Source organism: Pipistrellus kuhlii, unplaced genomic scaffold, assembly GCF_014108245.1.
Source record: "Pipistrellus kuhlii isolate mPipKuh1 unplaced genomic scaffold, mPipKuh1.p scaffold_m20_p_153, whole genome shotgun sequence".
NCBI classification, from domain to species: domain Eukaryota; kingdom Metazoa; phylum Chordata; class Mammalia; order Chiroptera; family Vespertilionidae; genus Pipistrellus; species Pipistrellus kuhlii.
Genome location: NW_023425464.1, coordinates 17,215 through 35,547, shown reverse-complemented (window position 1 = coordinate 35,547; position 18,333 = coordinate 17,215). Strand labels below are relative to the sequence as shown.

Here is an 18,333-nt window from a genome sequence, read left to right as displayed (position 1 = left end):
CATCCAGGCCTGATTGCCCCTAATTTTCCTCCCCACAACTGCCATCCCCTGCAGGCCTGGTTGCCCCTAACTCTCCTCCCTTGTAAGCCTGGTCCCTTTAACTGTCCTCCCCCACTGGTTTGGTCGCCCCTAACGTTTCCTACAGGCCAGGTCCCCCCAACTGACCTTCCCTGCAGTCCTGGTCGCTGCTAACTGCCCTCCCCTGCTGGCATGGTCGCCCCTAACTATCCTCCCTTGCAGGCCTAGTCGGCCCCAACTGCCCTCTCCTGCTGGCCTGGTCACCCCTACCTTGTGTCCCTTGCCAGTCTGGTTGCCCCTAACTGCCCTTCCCTGATGGCCTGGTCATTCCTAACTGCCCTTCCCTGCCAGTCTGGTTGCCCCTAACTGCCCTTCCTTAATGGCCTGGTCACCCCTAACTGCCCTTTCCTGTCAGCCTGGTTGCCCTTAACTGTCCTCCTCTACAGGCCTGGTCCTCACAACTGCATCCCCTGCAGGCCTGGTTGCCCCTAATTGCCCTTCCCTGCCAGCCTGGTCCCTTTAACTGTCCTCCCTGAAGATCTGTCGCCCCCAACTGCCCTCCCCTGTGGCCTGGTGACCCCTAACTTCCCTCTCCTGCAGCCCAGGTCTCCCGCACTCCCAACTTCCCTCCCCTGCAGCCCAGGTCCCCCACAGCCCCCCAACTTCCCTACCCTGCAGGCCTGGTTGCCCCTAACCGTCCTCCCCTCAGGCCAGTCACTCTTAACTGCCTTACCCTGCTGGCCTGGTCTCTTTAAGTGTTCTCCCCTGCAGGCCTGGTCAATTTAATTATCCTCCCCTGAAGGCCTGGTTGCCCTCAAATGCCCTCCCATGCTGGCCTGGTCACCCCTAACTAACCTCCCCTGCAGACCTGGTCATCCCTAACTGTCCTCCCTTGCAGGCCTGGTCACCTCTAACTGTCCTCCCCTGCAGGCCTGGTCCCTCTAACTGTTGTCCCCTGTAGGCCTGGACATCCCTAACTTTCCTCCCCTGTGGCCTGGTCATCCCTAACTTCCCTCTCCTACAGGCCAGGTCCCCCCCGCCTCCAACTTTCCTCCCCTGCAGGCCTGGTCCCTCTAACTGTTGTCCCCTGTAGGCCTGGACATCCCTAACTTTCCTCCCCTGTGGCCTGGTCATCCCTAACTTCCCTCTCCTACAGGCCAGGTCCCCCCCGCCTCCAACTTTCCTCCCCTGCAGGCCTGGTTGCTCTTAACTGCCCTCCCCTGCTGGCTTGGTCACCCCCAACTGCCCTCCCCTGCTGGCCTGGTCACCCCTAAATGCCCTACTCTGCTGGTCTGGTCCCTTTAACTGTCCTCTGAAGGCCTGGTTGCCCCCAACTTCCCTCCCCTGCAGGCCTGGTCACCCCTAACTGCCCTCCCCTGCTGGCCTGGTCACCCCTAAATGCCCTACTCTGCTGGTCTGGTCCCTTTAACTGTCCTCTGAAGGCCTGGTTGCCCCCAACTTCCCTCCCCTGCAGGCCTGGTCACCCCTAACTGACCTCCCTTGCAGACCTAGTCAGCCCCAACTGTCCTCCCCTGCTGGCCAGGTCACCCCTAACTTGCCTCCATTGCCATCCTGGTCACTCCTAACTGCCCTTCCCTTCTGGCCTGATCTCTTTAACTCTCCTCCACGTAAGGCCTGGTTGTCCCCAACTGCTTTCCCCTGCTGGCTTCGTCACTCCTAACTTCCCTCTCCTGTAGGCTAAGTCCCCCCCAACTGTCCTCTCCTGTAGGCGTGGTCCTTTTAACTGTCCTCTGCTAAAGGCCTAGTCCCCTCCAACTGCTCTTCCGTGTAGGCCTGGTCACCCCTTACTATCCTCCTCTGCAGGCCTGGTCCCCCTAATTGTCCTTCCCTGCTGGCCTGGTTGCCCCTAATTGACCTCCCTTGCTGGCCTGGTCACCCCTAACTGTCCTCCCCTTCCTGCCATCTTGTGGCAGCCATCTTGTATCCACATTGGGGTGGCCATCTTGTGTGTTGGAATAATGGTCAATTTACATATTACCTCTTTGTTATACAGGAATGTTGTGATGGTTTAAAATATGTTGAATTTTTTTAAAAGGGATGGTTGAGGGGTTTTTAAAATTCAAGATACTGCCATATAAGTGTTTATTAACAAAATTGTTTTTTTTGTATATTATAAACAAAAGATAATGGGAAATTGCCTATATTTATACAACAGTTCAATCAATAAGAGAACTGTGTGGTAAGGCAGTTCTTAAAGGAAGAAAAAAGATACTGCCATATGTGTTTATTAACAAAATTGTTTTTTGGTATATTATAAACAAAAGATAATGGGAAATTGCTTATATTTATACAACAGTTGAATCAATAAGAGAACTGTGTGGTAAGGCAGTTCTTAAAGGAAGAAAAGAGGCAGATAAAATGAAAATTAAATATGAGACTTAAGAGGGCCAGTCTCCAAAAAAGTACATTTGCATGGGTGAGAACAATCAATATAAAGAAAAGTTAGAGACAGGTTCAATGAAGTGGATGTGAAACAAGGCAAGTTGCAGGGATTCTACCAAGGAATAAATAGAAGACTAAAGTCATTCAGCAAAGTATTGTATGTAGGAAATAAAAAACACAAAAATGGATTGAGCAATGGATGTAGAACAAAAAGAGGATCCAAAGAGGAAGGTATTGGTTAACTTATGAGAATGATATATATACTATTTTATATACTATTTAAATGGTTAATAAAAAAGAGGAGGGGGGGGGAACCCCACAAAAAATGATAGGAAAGATCATGTGATGAACAACATACTGAAAAACAAGATTTGGGACTTTCATTGTATCTAATGGAACAAGAATACAAATGATAGAAACTAAGTAAAAAGAGCACTGTATGGACTACCCTGTTTCCCCGAAAATAAGACAGTGTCTTATATTAATTTTTTTCTCCCAAAGTTGCGCTAGGTCTTATTTTCAGGGGATGTCTTATCTTTCCATGGGCTAGGTCTTATTTTTGGAGGATGTCTTATTTTCGGTGAAACACGGTAGATACTTATCTCAGAGTAACTAGAGTAAATACAGGGTCAAACAGCTTTACAAAAAAGGAGACCCAGGAATCTGAGCGCAATACAAATAGTGAATAAAGCGAGGAAATGGACAGAGGACTGAAGATGAGCCAAAGGTATTGAGGAAAGTGAAGGGAGGATAGAAACAAGACAGAAGGCAGCTATATGCCCTGGGGTGGAGAAAAAGGTAAAGTGGAAAAGATAGGTTGACCTGTATATTTAATCCAATTCCAAACAAAGGAGGCAAAAATGTTTAAGAAAAGATCAAGAAGACTTGACATGAGGAAAAGGGTACCATGGGATGGAACTGAAAAGTGTACATCCATAACTAGAAGGAACTTCTAACTTTTTCAGAAAGATGGTGCAGAACCAGTTATGGAATTGGGCGGGATGAGCAGGCAGTTAAATATGGCAGAGAAGAGAAAGAATGGATATGTGAAACTAGAGTTACACATAGGACTAAAGGAGTCTCTGAGGAACGAACAAACAAACAAACAAACAAAAATAAGATGAAATGTCCTCATTTGGACTGGGGTTTGGGCATTTCAGATATGAAAGAATATCTGAATATGAAAGGGAATGTGGTGGGTCCAAAAGGACAGTGTCAGGACAGGGTCGGAGTGGTGCCAATGCTAGGTTTTTTTTTTCAGGAAAAAGTGTCATTGGCAACCGATGGAAGGGTAAGAGGCATGAAAGGAAAATGCTCATTCAGGGGGTCAGGTTGGGCTTCCATAGCAGTGATTCTTCCTGGGGGTTGGGGGAATGAGTTTCACCCTTGGGGGTGGTGTGCATGGCCCTCCAGGGAAGCCTATCACACTGTCTGGAAGAGGAGCAATGCTCTGCTTAGAACAAAAAACAAAACAAAAACAAAAACAAAAAACACACACAAAAACACACTCCAAAGATATTGCTGATAGGCCGCCTTGGAGGTCATGCACCCTTGGTGAGAATCGCTGGGCAGAGAGGAGAGCTGGGCAGAGAGGTGAAGCATGAGCAGATGAGCAATTGAGTAGGAGAGGGGGAGGCATCAAAGTCAAGAATGTCAGAATGTCAAAGGACCCTGGGCCAGGCAGGTAGTAAGCAAATGGATATAGCAGAAGAGAAATGTGGTGGGTGGGCTGGGATTCACCATTAATTCATAGGGAGTGAAGCGCCAACATAGTATGCCTGAGGTATAAGGCTGGGAGAGATGGGAGTGGTGAAGGGAGTTGGGTTTGTGTGGATATGAGCAGAGAGCTCCATGCAGGACAGGTGGAAGGGGCAGATGGGATGGAAGAGAATGAATGCCTGCAGGGAGGAAGAGAGAAGGGGTGGACGGCAGTACCCTGGGCTCTGTGCAGGTTGAGACCGACTGCCTTGGTATCAGGTGTAAGGTTGGCAGGTAGAGGCATGAGAGAGGGCAAAAGGCAAAAGTTCTGTGGGAACAGGAATATAGTAGGAGAGTAAAAGCCAGAAGCTTCCCAGGAGCTGTCAGAAAGTATACAACAAAGTGGTCTGAACGGAAACATAGATGGTTACAAGGAGTGACATCTGCAGGTCCCAGTAGTAAAGCACAGGGCATGAGCAGGGGTTGGTGGGTGGAGCATGGGGATTCAGTACAGTATGTCTGAGACAATGGCTACTGAATTGGGATGAGGAGTGGGTGGGGGATCTGAGACTACTGAATCCAGCTTGTGAATTCATGGGTAGTAGCTGAAAGATTCTCACATGGCTCAGGTAGGACAGTTCCTTTGCTCTGTATGCAGTAGAGAATCAAAGCAGGAGAGAGGATGAACCCAGGCCCAAGAGGTCAAGATCAGGTGAGCAGATTCAAACCCTGGGAGAGCGTGCTAGGGCTGTGTCCCAATGGGACAAGGCAGCGAGAAAGGGCAGGTGATGGCAACTTGCATCTATGACAGGAGAGGTTTACTGAGAGGTTCAGGGACCAATGAGCCAAGAGCCCCAAAGAGGGAGTAGACATGAAGAATCTAGGTATTTTTTCCACAAAAGTGGAACCAGGGCATGCGGAAGCCCACGCAGGAGGAAGAGAACAGTGCTGGTAAAGCAGTCCAGGCACTTGGGGGAGGTTGGAGGAGCCAGAGGATAGAGATAGTGGCCAGTGGAAAATGTGGGGACAGCTCTGGCAGGGAATGGCAGGGTGAGAAGATGAAAGGTAAGAGTGAAGCCCAGAGAAGCAACTGTCTCCAGAATGGTGGACTTGATAAGTAGACTTGGTAGAGTGCTTAGGAGTTACTTCAGATGGCAGGTGGATTCAGTAGAGTACGCTGGGGAAGAAGATGCTGGCAACCGGGGCAGTATGAACACAAGTGAAGAAAGAGGGAAGCAGATGTTAAGGAAAAGACAAGTGAATTCGTGGGATGATTGGCAGGTGATGAGGGAGATGGTCAGGGGAGCAGAGGGGAAGGGAATGGACAAACAGCAGGGACAAAGGGAAAGAACTTCACAAACATGGGAGGGGCTTGGTGTCAGTAAAAGGGAAATGGGAAGGTGGCTTGAAGAGCTCTCAACCTGGGGACATCAGTTGTTGGCCTGGTGACCGGGCCAGCAGGAGAGGGGAGTTGGGGCCGATTAGGCCTGAAGGGAGGACAGTTGGGGGCAACCAGGCCAGCAGGGGAGGACAGTTAGGGGTGACCAGGCCAGCAGGGGAGGGCAGTTAGGGGTGACCAGGCCAGCAGGGGAGGGCAGTTAGGGGCAACAGTGGTGCATCTGAGGTATTGAGACCAGACTAAGGAGCAGAGCAGAGGTGAGAAGTAATAGCCTGGGCATTTGAAGACTAAAGGCCTTCAGGAGCACATGGGCAAAGGGACAACACTGACTGATGTGAAAGAGAAACAGGCTGCATTGCACATTAAGACTGACCCTGCACAGAAACCATGGCAGGTAACCTTAGGGATTGAGATGCGTAATAAATACACATGAAAACGGGAGGGGAGAGGATGGAGAGAAGAGGAGGTGACATTTTACAATGATGACCAAATCCACAACTTGGATTTGGGAGAAGGCTAAGGAATAATAAGCATAAAAGGAAGGTGATGGCTAGAATAGTGAAAGGACCCGATGAGAGGCAGCAGATGGCTTCAGAAAGAACACAGTATGATGAGGGGATGGAAAGAGTGAGCAGTTACAGCAAGTCATAGGAGAGAGCACAACCCTATGTAAATAAATGACAGGCACTAGGGAGCTTTGAGATCCATAAGCCCTAGAAAAGAGGCAGTGCCTTCCTTGGGCCAATGTGGGAAAGAGAAGAAATGGATGGTATAGCAACATGAAGGAATGCCCAAATGGTTTTGATGTAGCAACATGCGAGGGTCAATTCCAGAAAAAGACAAGGTGATGGGAGTTACCCAAGAAAAGGTGGAGAGTAGAGTGTTGTGGAAGGGAGACAGGCTGGACACCAAGGGGAGTGAAGAGAAGAGGGATATGGCAGAGGAGGCATCCTGAGATTCAGAGGTGCCAACCAGAAGGAAGTGCAGAACTTTAAGGCCAGCCAGTGCAAGCAGCAGCATAGGGAAGGAGGAGCAGGAAAAGGGTGGCTAGCAAGGATGATTCTGCAGCTGAGTGCTGTAGCAAGGATAGAACCTTCTGGCCAGGCTCTTTACTATGGATCCGGTGGGGATGGGGTGGGAACAGGTGATGGGTGAGGAAAGGATCCAGGTTTGGATATAGGTCTGGTTTGATAGGAGGGCAGGGTTGGGATTGATAAGCTTTGGGGTGGGGATGGGAAACATGAGCCAAACTCCTGTCTCAGAGAAACCATCTTCTTTTACTGAGCTTATAGACTGATTCCAAATTGTGTTGGGGGTGATGACTAAAGGTTATAGAGAGTGTGGGGGAGTCCACCCAGAGAGGACATAGGAGAATGGTTGCAGGTGGTGGTGGTGGGGGAGGGAGAGAGGGAAAGTCTGGCTGGCGGGAAACAAAGGGATGTGAGGACCATAGGGACAAAACTCTGCAGGAGGACAAAGTCATGGACCTGAAAAGGAGGGGTAACTTAGGGAAAGTACTAAGAAGGACAGATTTGGATCAAAGATATGGTCATAATTTAAGAGTCTTAAAGGAGGGGGGCAGGAAGAGAGAGTATCAGGGTGTGTGTGTGTGTGTGTGTGTAAAGAGCAATGTTCTAATGCAGACATTAGGTTTGGGGCATGTTGGCTATCAAAGGGTAAATACGGGAAGGAACGTGATGGTTCCATGAAGATAGTGCCAGGACAATGTGAGAGTGGGGGCCAATGCAGTGAATTTGAGGAAAAAATGTCAATGGCAACTGATGGAAGGGTAAGAGGCATAAAGGGTAAATGCTCATTCAGGGGGTCAGGTTGGGCTTCCACAGCAGTGATTCTTCCTGGGGGTAAGAAGGGGTGAATTTCACCTGAGGGGGGACAGTGGGCATGACCCCGAAGGGAGGCCTATCACACCATCTGAGGAGGGAGCAGTGCTCTGATCAATACAACAAAACCAACAAAATTCAAAAAGAAAACACAAAAACACAACCCAGAGGTGTTGATGAGAAGCCACCTTGGGGGTCATGCACCCTCGGGTGAAAATCACTGGGTGGAAGGGGCAGAGAAGAAAGCTTGGCAGAGAGGTGAAGCATGAGCAGATGAGCACCTGAGTGGGGGAGGGGGAGGTATCAGAGTTAAGAATGTTAGAATGGGGTCAAAAGGATCCTAGACCAAGCAGACAGCGAGCAAATGGATGTAGCCGTGAAGGCACCTGGGGCGGGGGTGGGGTGGGGGGGGGGGGGGGGGGGGTTGGGATTAGGGACTGGAGCACTAACATGATGTTCCAAGGATACTTGAGGAGTAGGGTTGAGTTACATGGTAGTGGCTAGTGAATGGGGATATGTGGATGTGAACAGAGAGCAAGGATGCCCACCTAAAGGCAAGGCGAGGCAGGGCAGGAGATACTGAAGGAGAACATCTGGGAGAGAGATGACTGCTGGGAAAGGAAGGAGAGAAAGAAGAGCAGTACAAAGGGCTCTATGCAATTCGAGACCGAGTGCCTTGGTGTCAGGTGTGGGGTTGGTAGGTATTGAAACAAGAGGGAGGACTGAAGGCAAAAGTCCTGTGGTGACAAGAAAAAGAGGAGAGTCGGAGGAGGCTTCCAGGAGCTGTGTCCAAAGAGTGTGCAACAAAGTGGTCTGAATGGAAACATGAAATGTTAATGGGGAGTGACATTTGTGGGTCCCAGGAGGAAACTACAACTGTTCCACAGGGTATGAGCTGGGGTTGGTGCATGGAGCGTGGGGATACAGTACAGTATGTCTGAAGCAATGATGACTGAATTGGAATGGTAGTGGGTGGGGATCAAGAAGGGACACATAGCAGAGCAGACTACTGAATCCAGCCAGAAGACTCACAGACAGTAGCCTAAAGAATGTCACATGGCCACGGAGGACAGGGCCTTGGCCATGTATGCAGTACAGAAGCAAAGCAGGAGAAGCTCTGAACCCAGGTGTTCTCTTTGAACACTAGGAAGGAGAGTGTGTTAAGGGGTGGGTGGTCCAATGGGCCAGAATAGTGAGAATGGGCAGGTGGTGCTGCCTCTCAGCACAGGAGAGGCTTGGTGAGAGGATCCTGTGCTGAAAGGGATGGCGAAGAATAGGAAGGAGGGAGTGAATGTGGAGAAAGCAGATACTTTGCCTCAGGGACTTTGGGCGAGACTCATATGGATGTTTAGCAGATATGCAAAAAAAAAAAAAAAAAAATGGTGGAGGAGCTAATGGGAACATAGGCAGGAGTTGCATTTCGCGATGAGCACCTGATGCATGCATCTACTGTACTAGGGGCAATGATGTGTGGAGGTCTACTTGCAGCTGAAAGACTCCTCATAGAAGTAGGAAGAATGTGGGAACTTTAAAAGCTGTGGTATGTTATAGATCCAGTCTGAGAAGATAATGTGGACAGTAAAGAGGCACAGAGGGACATAGCAAAGGATGGTATGTCAGCGGGTTGGGGACAGGCTCTTGTTGAAAGCTGGATCCAGTGGGCAACAAAGGAGGCAAGTTAGAATGTGATGGAGAACAAGGGAGGGGTCTAACTTCTGACGTGGATCTTTTGAGGGGATCATGGCCAAGAGGAAAGAGGGAAAAGGGGGGAGGAGGGGCAGGGTTCTGGTCAGTGTCCACAGAGAATGGAGGTCAAGGGTGATGGCAAGGGATGCATAAGGGGCCTGAGGGAGGAGAAATGGAAGCAATGGAGGTGAGGGAAGGAACAGGAGAAGGGTGTGGCAGGACTGACTATAAAGTCCTCTGGGCAAGGGAAGAGGAAGAAAAGTGAGACAGGGTAAGGTTAGAGAAAAGGGAGCCTAAAGGAAAGGCAGTGCCTGGACCAGTGAAAGAACCTAATAATGGGTGACAGCAGATGGTTTCAGGAGAGAGTGTGGCCTGTGGGGGATGGAAAGAGAGTGAGTAGTGAGAACTAGTCAGAGGAGGGAGCACACACCCCTGTGAAGGGAAGACACAATATGACTAAATGATAAGTACTATGGGCCTTTGAGATGCATAGGCCCAGGAGAAGAGATGGCATTTTCCATAGACCCAGTAGGAAAGGGAGCTATGTTGTGTGAGAAACAGTAGCAGGAAGGGATTTCCAATGGGGCCTTCACGCTGCCCTAGTGAAGAGTCACCTCCCAGATACAGACAAAATGATAGGAGGCATCCAGGAGAGATGGAGAGTGGAACGAAGTTGAAGGGAGACAGTCTAGACAACAACAGGGGGATCAGAAGAAAAGGGAAGTGGCAGAGTAGGCACCCTGGAAGATCTCAGATGAGCCAACCAGAAGGAAGTTCAGAGTTTCCGTGTGAGCCAGCATAAACACCAGTATGGGGAAGAGGAGGAGTGGAAAAGGGATGGCTAGCAGTGAGTGCATAAAAGCAGTTGCTCTTGTGACCTTGAAAGTTGTGGCAAAGGGAGAACTTTTCCGCCAGGCTCTTTAATAATACGGATCCGCGGGGGTAGGGTAGGGTAGAGGGTGGGGATGGGGTGGGAGGCAGGGATGGGGGGTTACTGGAGAGGTGGGAGCTACATTGAGGAGCAGGGTTTATTGGGGTTCAACTGGAGGGCAGAGTAGGGATCAATGGGGATTGGGATGGGTGGGAAATATGAGCCAAACTACAGGCTCTGAGGAAACCTTCTTTAATGAGTTTGTGGACTGATTCCATGTCAAGTGGTGAGGGTGATGATTATGGGCTGAGGAAAGAGTGGAGAAGACCAGAGAATCCACCCAGAGCAGGCACAGGAGAGTTACTCCAAAGTGGGGGGCGGGAGGGGAAAGGTCTGGTTGGCAGAAAACACAGAGGGGTGTGAGGACAACTGGGGCCAAGAATGACAAGATTTGGACCCAATATATTGTCACAATTCCTGAGAGTCATCAAGAGTGTAGGGCATGAGGGCTATTTGGAAGAGGGGTGAAAAAATGCTGTGATGCAAACTGGGGTTTGGGGTATGCAGGGTATGAAAGAATAAATATGAAAGGGAATGTGGTGGTATCAATAGAATAATGTTGGGAGGATGCCAGAGTGAGATTGGGAATGCTGGGATCCTTTAGGAGCAAATATCAACAGTAAATTATTAAAGGCGGGAGGGTGAGTACAGCCCAGGAGTCAGGTTGGGCTTCCACAGTGATTCTTCCTAAGAGGGAGGAGGCAGGGGGGAGGGGAGTTTCCCCCCTGGGGGGTGGGGGTGGGCATGACCCCCAATGGAAGTCTTTCACACCATCGGCAGGGGAAGCAATGCTCTGTTCAAAATAACAAAACAAAACAAAATTCCCAAAAGAAAACACAAAAACACCCAAAGATGTTGCTGAGAGGCCGCCTTGGGGGGTCATGCACCCTCGGGTGAGAATCAGTGGGTGAAAGGGACAGAGGAGAGCTGGGCAGAGAGGTGAAGCATGAGCAGAGGAGCCCCTGAGTGGGGGAGATGGAGGCATCAATGGGGTCAAAGGACCCTGGACCAGGCAGACAGTGAGAAATCTCCTGGAAGGATACAGGAGAGGGTGTTGGTATTCACCTGGAGTGAGGAGGGAGTGGAGCACCAAGATTTGGTCTTAGAACTGAGGCCTTTTGAGGAGAAAGACTGAAGGAGACACAAGTGACCAACGGGGAAATTTAGGATGGACTGATGTGATCAGAAAGCACCTGATGGGCTGTAGAGCACAAAGAAGGCCTAGTTGGGACTGGAGACCACACTGAAGATAATCTAGGGGAGAGATACGATGGCTGGTAGAGAAAGTAGAAATGGAGTGGTTGACAGCAGAACTTAGGGCTCTGTGGAGGTCGAGACTGAGAGCCTTGGTGTTGGGTATGGGTTAGCGGGCAGGGGTGGGGGTGGTGTTGGGTATGAGTTAGTGGGCAAGAGGGAGGGCTAAAGGTAAAAGTGCTAGAGTGATAAGGAAAAGATAAGAGAATCAGAGGACTAGGCTCCCCAAAGGCTGTGTCCCAGGAATGTGCAACAGAGGGGTCCCAGTGGAGAAAGGAAAGGTCACGGGGAACCATGTTTGCCTCCAGGGAGGAAATCACACTGCGGGTTCATAGGATGTGAGCAGAGGGCATCGGGCAAACATGCTGATGCAGGACAGTATATTGAGGCCAAGGAGACTGCACTGGGCTGTGAAGAAGATGGGCAATGACTTAAGGAGCACACAGAACATTATGGGTTTCGGCCAGGAGATGCACAGACTGTGGCTGCAGAAATGCCACATGGCTCAGGAAGGACAGTTGTCTTGCCAGGTATGAGGTAGATAAGCAAAGCAGGAAAGATGACGAATTCAGGCCCAAGAGGTACAACATCAGGAGATCAGATTCGAACTTTGGGAGAGTGTAGTAGAGGGGCCATGTTCCAAGGGAACAAAGAGAAAGGACAGGAGATGGCACCTTGCAGCGAGGGCAGAATAGGCCTGAAAAAATTAGGGAATACACTGTACTAAGAGAGGGATGATACAATGCCTGAAAGAGGGAGAGAAAGTGGGGAATTCAGGAACTCTGCTCCCATGAATGGACCAAGGGTATGAAGAAGGCCATTCAGGACAGTGTGGAGAGGTTAATGAGAAATAGGCGAGTAGATGAGGTGTAAAGGTAGTGGCCCACTGAAATCATTAGGGACAACCCTGTAAGTCAGGGGATGATGAAAGGTAGGTCAGATTGGAGTTTAGATAGGTAAGGACCTTTTCCAGGACCCAGCAGGACTGGAAAAGGTAGGATGCATGGGGTGAATTGGAATAGAAGATGGATTCTGTATAGCACTTTGAGGACCAAAAACTTTGCAACAGGAAAAATATCAGGGCAGGTTAGAGGGAACCAATATCAAAGAAAAAAAAATGAATCCATCCCAGGTTAGGCAGGTTGTGGGGAAAGTAGGATGAGAAATTGAAGATAAAGTTGAGGCATCTATTGAAGATGATAGAGATAAAGCAGAGGATGTGTAAAGCAAGATTCAGTCCACACCTAGAAACAGAGAAACAGTGGAGTCTTGAAGCCACGATAAGGAGATCAGCAGAGTGAGTTATCTCAGGGAAGAGAAAGGGACAGGCATTTCAGAAGAGGGGAGAGAATCTTATGATTATGTAAGGGAATAAGTCATTATTGGGAAGGCAGAAAATGGGAAGGTAGGCTGAACAACTGCCACATCTGCAGAACTCAAGGGGAAAGAAAAGTGGCATGTGTGGTATTGAGACCTGATGTAGGACTAGAGCACAGCAGACTGTAACGACATAACCTGGACATTTGAAGATCAGGAGCAAGTAGGGAGAGGGCTTCTATGATTGTGGTGAGAAAATGGGGCACACTGCACATTTAAATGGACCCAGCAGGAACCATTGGCAGGTAATCTCAAGGACATCTGGATGGACTCACATTGATGGAGTCTAGTATTTGGGTAGCAAATATGCTTAGAAATGGATGAGCAGACAGGAATCAAGGAGGTGACATTTCACAGCTATCATGGAATCCATGCTGTGCTATTCTGGGTAGGCTGGAAAGAGAATTCTAGCTTGTGTTGGAGAGACTCCACACAGGGGAGTAGAAAGGGATGGGGGATCTTCAAATCGGTGGGATCTCATAGGGCTAATCCAAGAACTAATCCATTATAGGTAGCAATAAGGCACAGCAGGAGAGAACAAGGGGTGGGATGGTGGCTTGAGATGGGGGGCTCGTGTTAAAGAGGTTGAGGGACAACAGAGGGGGAAATGCAGTATGAGATGGAGAGTAAGGTTTAAAATCTGCGCATGGGTGTTGTTAGCAGTATGTGACCTAGAGGGTAAGAGGGCAAACGGGGGGCTCCAAACCTTGTCCAAGGGTAGGGGATGAGCAAGGGTGATGGGCATAGGTGCAATCAGGCCAAGTGGAGGCAAGATGGAAGCAGTGGAGGTGAGTGAAGGAAGAAAAGGAGGAAGTATGGGTCTAGTCTTGTGGGCAAATATCTTGATTAAAGGGAGAGAGAAAGGAAGAAAAGTGAGACAGGGCAAGGCCAAGGTAAAGGTAGCATAAAGGGAAGGCAGTGGTTGGAGGCAGTGGAAGGACTAGATGAGAGACAGCAAGAGGGAAGGTGGCATGGCTAAGGGATAGAAAGAGTATAAATGGTGACAGCAGGTCTAGGTGGAAGCACAAACCTAAGGAGAAGTGATGATAAAAAGTAGGTAAATGACAGACATTAGGAAGCTTTGAGATGCATGAACCAAAAGAGATAGGGTGACTTCCTTGGATGAAATGAAAAAATGCATAGCTTGAGGAAAGATCATGGGAATGATGTCCATTTGGGGCTCTGATGTCCTGCAGTGAAGGATCACCTCTCAGAGACAGATGAGGTAATATGAGGCACTCAGGAAGGATGGAGAGTGGACCACAGTGGACTGAAGATAGGCTAGACTCCAAATGGGGACCAAGGAGAAGATAAAGATGGCAGAGTAGGCACCTGGCAGATCTCAGAGGAGAGAACCAGAAGAAAGTTCTAATTTCTCGGACAAACATTGTGAGCAGTGACAAAGTAACATGGATAGCAGGGGCAGGGAACAGTGGAAGCTCATATAGCCTTGTAAGTTGGGACAAGGGTAAACTTTTGGCCAGGCTCTATACTACTTAAACCGGATCCGGCGGGATTGGGCTGGGAGGAGGGGATGGGATAGGAGAAGGGATGGGGTGGGTGGTAGGGAAGGGGAGGGAGAAAGGGAAGGGCATAGCTGGGATTTGGGGTGGGGATTGAGATAGGGTGGGCATTGGGTAGGATGGGATTGAACAGGAGGGAAGGGGAGGGATCAATGGGCATTGGGGTGGGGATGGGACTATATGAGCCAAGCTTTAGGCACAGAGAAAACCAACTTTTTTATCTAAGCTTGTGGACTGATTCCATGTCAAATATTGGGGGTAGAAAAGACTAGTGAATCCACCCAGAGAGGAAACAAAAGAGTACCTCCAGGAAAGGAGGGAAGGGAAAGGACAGGTTGGCAGGAGAAAATAGGGAAGTGAGGACCATTACAGCCAAGAAAAACAAAATTCAGAATGAAGATATTGATACAATACCTGAGAGTCAAAAAAAGGGGATGGCAGGAAGAAACTGCAACATAAAAAACAATATTCTAAAGTAGACTAGGAGTTTTGAAATGTCAGGTGGCAGAGAATGTAGGGAAGGGACTGTGGTGATTACAAGAAAAGATTGCTGGGACAGAGTGAGAGGGGGGCCAAGATTGGAAACTTCAAGGAAAAACTGCCAGAGGAAACTACTGGAAAACAAGAGGTGGGCAAGATTGCGCGCTGGCAGCCCAGGAGTCAGATTGACCTTGGAATTTCAGAAGAGGTTGAGAAACTGGAGCCAATCTCCAAGCATGGGAAAAAACATCTTCATTAATAGAGGAAGGTTGATTCGCCATCAAGTATTTAGGGTGATGATAAAAAGGGGGGAAAGCAAGAACAAAAAGGAGAGGGGAAGAGAAGCCCTAAAAAAAGAAGGAAAGGAAAGGTCGGTTTGAGGGGAAAAAATGGGAAGATTCAGGAGCACTAAAGGGGAATACATAAGGATCATAGGGGCAGACAAGGAAAACCAGAGCAAACCAGGGAGAGAAATTAAAAAGATGAACAGGGAAAAATATTGTTGGCAGAAATCAATAAAGAACTCTGGGGAGACGGACAGAAAAAATGGATAATATCATGGGCTAAGAAGGACAAGAATCTGGATAAAGATATTACCATAAAAAATGAGAGGATTGCTGGGAGGGAGAAACGAGTAGCTCCTGTGTGTGCGTGCATTAGGATTGTGGTCGTGGCGTGAGGAACAATAAGAGTGTCTCTTCAGACTGGCATCTGGACAGGAATGGGGTGTGTGCAAGAGGACAGTGTCCGGACATTGTGGGAATGGTGCCGATGCTGGGACCTTTGAGGAAAATGTGTCAATGGAAAGCTAGGGGCCCAAGGATGAGTGCGGCCCAGGAGTCAGGATGGGCTTCCACAGCAGTGATTCTTCCCTGGGGGGGGTGGGGGAGGGGGGAGGGGATTTCCCCCCAGGGGGGTGGGGTGGGTGGGCACGACCCCCGAGGGAGGCCTATCACAACATCCGAAGTGGGAGCAGCACACTGCTCTAAATCACAAAACCACCCAAATAAAAAAAATTCTAAAAAAAAAAGAATACCCAAAGATGTTGCTGATAGGCGGACTTGGGGGGTTATGCACCCTCAGGTGAGAATCACTGCGTGGAAGTGGCAGAGAGGAGACCAGGGCAGAGAGGAGAAGCATGAGCAGAGGGGCTCCTGAGTGGTAGAGATGGAGGCATGAGAGTCAAGAATGTCAGAATGGGGTCAAAGGATCCTGGACCAGGCAGACAGCGAGCCAATGGATGTAGCCAAGAAATGTCCTGGGAGGATAGGGGGTGGCACCCCGGGATTCACCTGGAGTGAGTAGGGAGTGGAGCACCAAGCTTTGTTCCTGCAACTGAGGCCTCTTGAGGAGAAAGGCTGAGGGAGACACGAGTGACAAACGGGGAATTTAGGGCGGACCAATGCGGTCACAGAGCACGTGGAGGGCCAGAGAGCAGAAGCAAGGCCCAGCTGGGACTGGAGATCATCTGGGAGAGACCCCATGGCTGGCAGAGGAAGGAGAGCTTCTAGAAGGGTGCAAGGCGAGACCCAGTGGAGGGCTGTGTGCATGAGGAGACTGAGCGCCATGGTGTCAGGCATGGCTGAGCAGGCACGGGACAAGACAGAGGGCTGAAGGTCAAAGACCCAGTGCAGAGGTTCCCAAACTTTTGTTGCCCACGCCCCTCCTAAGCATCTCTAAAATCCTGATGCTTGCCCCCGCCCGTGACTTATAATTGCCATTATTCCAAATGTAAACTCCTATTGGCTTGGAGGACACCTCAAAGGCCACTGACTTGGTCTAAATAATCTTCCAAAGAACATGGCACCCATGAAAGAGAAAAATGAAAGAACAAAAGGACACTTGAAGTATGGAGGAAGAAATAACCCCAACATGTTTTAAAAAAATCACATTTCCAAGTGATATCCAATTGGAACAAATAATCTTTTAAAACCTATCACGGAGAACTGAACTGCATCAATACGTCACCACAGATACTTCTATGATGTACTTGTATCTGATGCCTCTAGAACCACAAGTAGTGCAAGAAATGCACCCTTAATAACTCCTTCTCAAATCAGGCCCCGTTCTTCCAAATTGTCCCACTGAGAACGGTTGGAACCACTGACCTAGACTGATAAAGCAGAGGTAGGGGAATGAGCGGAACAGGCTCCCCAAGGGCAGCGTCCCAGGAATGTGCAACAGAGGGGTCCCGGTGGAGAAAGGAAAGCTTACTGGGAACCATGTTTGCCTCCAGGGAGGAAGTCACACTGCGGGTTCACAGGATGTGAGCAGAGGGCATTGGGCAAACATGCTGATGCAGGACAGTATACGGAGGCCAAGGAGACTGCACTGGGCTGTGAAGAAGGTGGGCAATGACTTAAGGAGCACACAGAACACTACATGACGGGTTTCAGCCAGGAGATGCAAAGACTGTGACTGCAGAAAAGTCACGTGGCACAGGAAGGACAGTTGTCTTGCTAGGTATGCGGTAGACAAGCAAAGCGGCATAGATGATGACCCCGGTGCCAAGAGCTAGGCCATCAGGTGAGCAGATTCAAACTGTGGGAGAGCGTAGTAGTAGAGGGGACAAATTCCAAGGGGCAAAAAGAGTGAGAAAGGACAGGGAGACCAACCAACGCACTGCACCCAAAGCAAAGAATGGCAAAAAGGGCAACATGGGTGGCCACTAGGAGAAGGCAGCAAGTCTTAAGCCCCTGAGTGACACCTGAATGTGAAGGAACCCACCCAGGGGAAGCTCACAGAGTAGTGGGTGAGGCCAAAGAGCAATGCCGGCCTGGTGGGATGAGGTCCCAGGAGGATGAGGTGTGGAGAAGTGGCCCATGCAAAAGCCTGGGGACCACCGTGGCTGTGTGGAAGGATCATGCCAGGGCTCTGGCAGGAGGAATGAGGTAGAGAAAAGGGATAATATCGTGTGCTGAGAAGGTCCAAGTTGCGGACAGAGGTACTTCCACAAGGCATGAGAGTCATAAAGTCAGGGAGGAACGAGTAGCTCATGTGTGTGCGTGCATTAGGATTGTGGTCGTGGCGTGAGGAACAATAAGAGTGTCTCTTCAGACTGGCATCTGGACAGGAATGGGGTGTGTGCAAGAGGACAGTGTCCGGACATTGTGGGAATGGTGCCGATGCTGGGACCTTTGAGGAAAATGTGTCAATGGAAGGCTAGGGGCCCAAGGATGAGTGCGGCCCAGGAGTCAGGATGGGCTTCCACAGCAGTGATTCTTCCCTGGGGGGGGTGGGGGAGGGGGGAGGGGATTTCCCCCCAGGGGGGTGGGGTGGGTGGGCACGACCCCCGAGGGAGGCCGATCACAACATCCGAAGTGGAAGCAGCACACTGCTCTAAACCACAAACCCACCCCCACAAAAAAAAAATTCTAAAAAAAAAGAATACCCAAAGATGTTGCTGATAGGCCGCCTTGGGGGGTCATGCACCCTCGGGTGAGAATCACTGCGTGGAAGTGGCAGAGAGGAGACCTGGGCAGAGAGGTGAAGCATGAGCAGAGGGGCTCCTGAGTGGTAGAGATGGAGGCATGAGAGTCAAGAATGTCAGAATGGGGTCAGAGGACCCTGGACCAGGCAGACAGCGAGCCAATGGATGTAGCCAAGAAATGTCCTGGGAGGATAGGGGGTGGCACCCCGGGATTCACCTGGAGTGAGTAGGGAGAGGAGCACCAAGCTTTGTTCCTGCAACTGAGGCCTCTTGAGGAGAAAGGCTGAGGGAGA

General features: G+C 49.7%; 2 long non-coding RNA genes across 2 annotated transcripts; both read left to right on the top strand.

The window, feature by feature from the left end:
- Positions 1–3,983: 3,983 nt before the first annotated feature.
- LOC118719706 lies at positions 3,984–17,965 on the top strand. The gene is made up of 3 exons (XR_004988246.2): positions 3,984–4,372; positions 4,856–4,858; positions 16,164–17,965. It is a non-coding gene; the product is annotated as an uncharacterized LOC118719706 (long non-coding RNA).
- Positions 6,021–15,640, top strand: LOC123652422. Its single transcript, XR_006741764.1, has 2 exons — positions 6,021–7,307; positions 15,419–15,640. It is a non-coding gene; the product is annotated as an uncharacterized LOC123652422 (long non-coding RNA).
- Positions 17,966–18,333: the final 368 nt, after the last annotated feature.